Source organism: Paroedura picta, chromosome 1, assembly GCF_049243985.1.
Source record: "Paroedura picta isolate Pp20150507F chromosome 1, Ppicta_v3.0, whole genome shotgun sequence".
NCBI classification, from domain to species: Eukaryota; Metazoa; Chordata; class Lepidosauria; order Squamata; family Gekkonidae; genus Paroedura; species Paroedura picta.
Genome location: NC_135369.1, coordinates 14,631,168 through 14,637,167, shown reverse-complemented (window position 1 = coordinate 14,637,167; position 6,000 = coordinate 14,631,168).

Genomic DNA, 6,000 nt, shown 5'->3' with positions numbered 1-6,000 from the left:
GAAGTTGAAGCCAGAAGAAAAAGCAGCTTAAGTTTCTAGAACAGAAGGTTGAAAGATGCTAGCCAGATTTATTATTTACAAGTGAAGCCCTGCATAAAGGTGTGGCTAAGATACTGTGGCCAGTGTCCATTCCATCACCAACCCTCACTTTGTTCTACATACTCTTCCCGTATGATTTATTTAATTCTTTTATACCCTGCCTTTCTCCCGGGGCAGCTTACATCATTCTCCTTTCCTCTGTTTTATCTTCACAACAGCCCTATGAGGTAGGCTACACCGAGTCTTGCCCAAGGTCACCTTCTGAGCCTCCATGGGTCTCCGAGATGCCACACTGTTCCCACACGACTCATGCACATATCCTCACACTGTGTTCTTAGCATGGCACAGGCTTTATAGGCCACAAGACCAGATCTACATTTGACAGCCTTCCTTTGAAGGAAATGACTGAACGAGATGGGTCAGGGGTCTGACTCTGCCGGAGACCTTGGAGACCCACCGGCAGCCCTAGAGAATGCTAAGCTAGCGGCTTGACCTGGTGCCAGGCAGTTTCTCACCTCCACAGTATCAGAAGTGTAAAAGGGTGATGAACTTGCTGAGATCTTGGGGTCGTAATGGATAGCCCAATTAAAAGTGTCAACCCAGGGTGCTGGAACGGTGAAAAAGGGACTGGAAATGCTGCAGCTGGTCTTATGATGCTCTTGTATAGATTTACAGTGTAGCCTCATTTCCAGCACTTTGTACAGTTTTAGTCGCTGTATGTCACAAAGGGCGTCTTAGAGCTAGAAAAAGTACAGAGGAGGGTGACCACGATTATCTTGGTCACCTTGGCCTGGGCCCTGCATATCTGAGGGCCAGCCCCTCCCAGTATGCCCCCATAAAAACACTACGTTCAGCTGCTGATATGCTGACAGTCCCCAGCCCAAAAGAATTGCACCTGGCCCTGATGATGGCAAGGGACTTTTCGGTCCTGGCCCCGGCTTGGTGAAATACGCTGCCTGCAGAAATCTGGGTCTTGATAGAATTGCCAAAGTTCCGCAGGGCCTGTAAAACAGCACTATTCCGTCAAGCAAATGTCTGAGGCCAGGCAAACCAATAAAATCACCGGGCCTCCTGCCTCCAGAATACACCCTCTGCAGGGTATAAACACATAAATGGCCTAAAGACATAGGAATGAGAATGAGACCTGAGAAGGAGAAAGGAGAGTGACAAGGATGATCCAGCGTCTGGGGATCCAGCCTGTGAGGAAAGGCTGTGGGACTTGGGAACGTTCAGCCTGCAGAAGAGGAGGCTGAGAAGGGACAGGATGGCTCTCTTGAAGGATCTAAAAGGCTGTCCTATAGAAGAGGGCAGGGAACAGTTCCTGTCGCCAGCACAGGAGAGAACCAGCAGCAATTAAATTCATATCTTTGGAGAATTTTAAAATGGACACCACCCCAAGCCTATTTGGGAGGGGCAGTTGATACATCTAATAAATCTCTCCCAGGGCAAAGCAGCTGGGCTTGGGGAGGGGAGTGGGAGCACGAGAGAAACCCAGCTGGGGGAATGAAATGGATTGGATTGTCAGTGCAGACCCGGCAGAGGCCTTTTGGCTGCTCCATGGAACAGCCTGCAGATGGCAGAGACGCTTTGAAGCTGGCTGGCTACTCCCGGAAAGATTTCCCCCATCTAACCCTAAAGCCCTACGTGGGTGACTTCAACCGGACACCCGAAGAGGAGTGGCACCCGAGGTCCTTCGGCATGTGACAAACTGAGGCTGGGACATTGGCATGTAGCTAAAGGGCTTCTCCTTTTATTAAAACCATTTCCTCAGTCAGCCCTCACAATGGCTAGTTCTGTCAGCAGCCTCTCTGTCACGTCTTCTCTCCCAGTTTCTCCACACCGTTTGTTTCCTTCATTCATGCCCCCATCTTTCTCTCCAAGGTAGTTTACACAATTCTCTTCCATTGTATCCTCACAACCACCCTGCGAGGAAGGCTAGCCTCAGAGTGTTTGACTGGTTCCGAGTCACCCCACAAGCTTCCGCGGCTGACGGGGGATTCTCCCAGAGCCTAACCCGACATTATATCCTATACACACCAGCTTTCTGTGAAGTCTTTGGCTTAACCATTTAGGTCTGAAGTACATATTGGCACCTATTGACATGTGTCTACTCCATGATTATTCTGCCCTTTGCCCAAATAGCTTAAAACACTGTGATTTCCACACCTGGTTCTCACGATGACTTGCGAAGTAGTTTAGGATGAGAGACAGAACAAAAAACTGGTCCAGGGTCACAGAGTTTCATGGCCCAGGGAGGACTGGAATCCAGGTCTTGCAGGTTCTGATCAGAAGTTCTAAGCCAGTGGTTCACAACCTTCCTAAAGCCGCAATCCGTTAATACAGTTTTTCATGTTGCAGTGACCCCCTGCCATAAAATTACGCAAGTGTTCTTTCACAGAAATTAAACCGAAACTGACCAATGGCGTGAAGATCCATTGTTCATCCTTAACACTGTTTCGCTCCGGTACATATATTTGGAAAATAACCTCCTGGGAGGAGACTGTTCGGGGCCCTGTCTGTCCAGGTCCACCGTGACTGGCCCTCCCCCTCCAGCTCCCACCCTCCCTCCTCGCTGGCAGGGGGGGGGGAGTTTGCAACCTCCCTGCGGGCTGCAAAGCCCTGTTGCTGCCGGCGGGGTGGGCCTTTCCACTCCCTTTAACCCGCTTTGCTGGCCAAAGGGAGCCATGGCCACCCTCTCACGCCCTCCTGCCTGCCACCCCTTTCAAACTACTTTAATACTAATTATTGTATATAAATTGTTTTTTTTTTTCCCCTGGGGTTTCTCAGTTCAGTTCTGCCTCTTGTCCCACCATGCCGATCTCGCTATTTTCCACTGCTCCAGATGAATGCTCTATCTCGATCTACCCCGCAAGGCCATTGTGTGGATGGTGGCCCCCACCCCGGCCAAGCTGCTTGCCCTGCAACCAACCCTGTGAAAGGGTTGCTTGACCCCCAAAGGGGTCCTGACCCCCAGGTTGGAATCATAGAATCATAGAGTTGGAAGGGGCCACACAGGCCATCTAGTCCAACCCCCTGCTCAACGCAGGATCAGCCCTAAGCATCCTAAAGCATCCAAGAAAAGTGTGTCTCCAACCTTTGCTTGAAGACTGCCAGTGAGGGTATCAGATTTTGAGAGTCACAGCTCACTTTGTCAGATACAAATAAGAATGAAGATAATTCAGGTCTTATATCCACATCAGAAGGTGGGGGGGGGGGGGTGGCATTACCAAGAAGGACCAGTTGTAGAATTTAATCAGCTTGCTTAGAACCAAGGAGTTAAAGGTGGGAAATGCAGAATATTGTTGTCTGTAAAATAAGAGGCTAGCCTGGTCACATTAAGGCTCAGAAGTGAAGCACGGTCATCCCTGGTTGGTCCTTGGATGGGAGACTAGTGAGGAATTCCAGAGTTGTTCTGCAGAGGCAAGCAATGGCAAACCACCTCTGAGCCTTGAAAACCCTAAGGGGTTGCCATAAGTCGACTGTGACTTGACAGCACTTTCCACTACCACCAAAATGAAGCAAGAACCCAATATCTCTCTTCAGCCCTGGGGGGGCATCCACTCTCAGGAACTTGTTGATGAATTCCAGTTCAGCAATCTCACCTTGTAATTTCCCCTTGGAGCTTCTCTGTAGGAGAACTGCCACGCTCAGGTCACTGATGGAATGTCCTGGGATGTAAATCATAAGTTCCCCGAGGAACCTTTTAAAGTTTTTTTGCTGATGCTGCTCTTTCAAACGCCAGGTGTATTGCTGGGTTGATATAAATAAACCGAACGTCCGCCACAATCTAGCAACTTTTGAAAGCAGGGAACCCTCTGAGCCAGGACACAGAATGATCTGAGCTGGGATTGTCACTTCTATTTATCTGGTGGGGCTCCTATGCTCTTAACACCCTGTGTGGAAATCTAACAGACACACCTTGAGAGCCAGTTTGGTGTAGTGGTTAGGAGTGCGGACTTCTAATCTGGCATGACAGGTTCAATTCTGCACTCTCCCACATGCAGCCAGCTGGGTGACCTTGGGCTCATCACAGCACTGATAAAGCTGTTCTGACTGAGCAGTAATATCAGGGCTCTCTCAGCCTTACCCACCTCACAGGGAAGGCAATTATAAACCACTATGAGATTCCTCCTGGTAGAGAAAGTGGCTTATCAGAACCAACCTTCTTCTTCAGTAATATCAGGGCTCCCTCAGCCTCACCCACCTCACAGGGTGTCTGTTGTGGGGAGAGGAATGGGAAGGCGACTGTAAGCCGCTTTGAGCCTCCTTCAGGTAGGGAAAAGCAGCATATAAGAACCAACTCTTCTTCTTCTTCTTTCTCTCACACAAACCTGAAGCCATACCCATCAAATGTGTTTGAAGGCTGTGGCATTTGTTGACTGCACAGGAGCATTGTTGGAGAAAAATCTGACAGCCCTCAGTCCAGCATGGTCACAATTTCTTTGCAAAAACCAGTTCACCCTGTGCAGATTAAGGCTGCCCTTATCGCACGGAGCACCCGTTCTTCCTGTGACCCTCACCCTTGTCACTTTACAGCGGCTTCACTAACAAGGCTGATTATGTTTTCCTTGGAGAAGAGGCCACTGAGAGGTGATATGGTAGCCATCTCTAAGTATCGAAAGGGCCACCTTACAGAGGCTGGAGCAGAGTTGTTTTCTGTTGCACCAAGAGGTCAGATCGGAACTGTTAGACTGACACGAAATCCAGATGTTTCGGCTAAACGTTAGGGAGAATTTCCTGACAGAGCATTTCCTCAGCGGAACAGGCTTCCCCGGGAGGTGGTGGGCTCTCCTGGGTGTGTTTTTTTTTTGGAAGTTTTAAAGCAGAGGCTAAATGGCCATCTGACAGCAGTGCTGATTCTGTGAATTCAAGCAGATGGCGAGAGGGAGGACAGGCAGAGGTGAGCCAGCACTCAGCTTTTGTGGTCCTTTCTTACACACCCAGGGGAATGCTGACTGTCACTTTGCGGTCAGGAAGGAATTCCCCCCCCAGGCCAGATTGACCCAGGGATCCTTGAGTGTTTTGCTGTCATCTGGGCTTAAGGCAGTAGTCCCTTGTGAGGAGGGAAGGGGGGAGGTGGCTGTGAATTTCCTACAAGATGCCCTTTGGAGTCCCATCTGACTCTGTTACTATGAAATGCTAGTTTCCAGGCTGTGGAAAGCTCTGCGGATTAAAAGCACGAGAGCAAGCCCGCAGTCCGTCGGGTACCTAGAGGGAAGCCCGGTCCCTTTGTAGGTCGGATTCCCCCCAACCCAGGAAGCGGAGTCTTCAACCACAGTCAAATCATTTTTATTTCCAACATGGGTTCTTTATACAACAGTCCCCTGGGGAGGGGTAAAAATGGGAGCCCGCCAAGTTCAAAAGTTTTAAAAAAGGAGCAAGGAAATGGGGCGGAGGGATGAACAGTTCCGGGAAGTGAGGGTCGGGACCCTTCGCCGATCCCCAAGCCCCCTAAATGTGGACTTTCCAGGTGCTGGCCAGGACAGGCCCATTTTGAGTGCTCACAACAGAATGGATTCAGACAACCGGCTTTCCCTCCCCTAATGAGCCCTGACTTGTGCAGTTGCTGAGGAAAACCAAACAGAAGCAGGTTGTCAGAGGTTATCACAGACCTTAGAAGCAGTGCCCTGGAAAGGGTGACCACATCTTTTACCAGCCATTCCTCCCGAGATTTTGGGCTATTAACCGTACTGCCCTCCCACACCATGAAAAGTTACACCCCCCAAATCAATTTGGCTTTTTTAGGTCAGGGATTGTGTCCAGCAGTATTTGTTTTTCCTGATCAGTTGGCAACTTGAGCCCTGTACATTCTACCTAGTGCTGCGTTATCATACCAAGAACTCCAGCTTGTAGCCCAGGCAAGCATGATCCTATCAGATCTCAGAAGCTAAGAAGGGCTGACCCTGACTAGTATTTGGATGGGAGACCTCCAGGGATTTGGGTGGAGTTTCTCCAAGGATC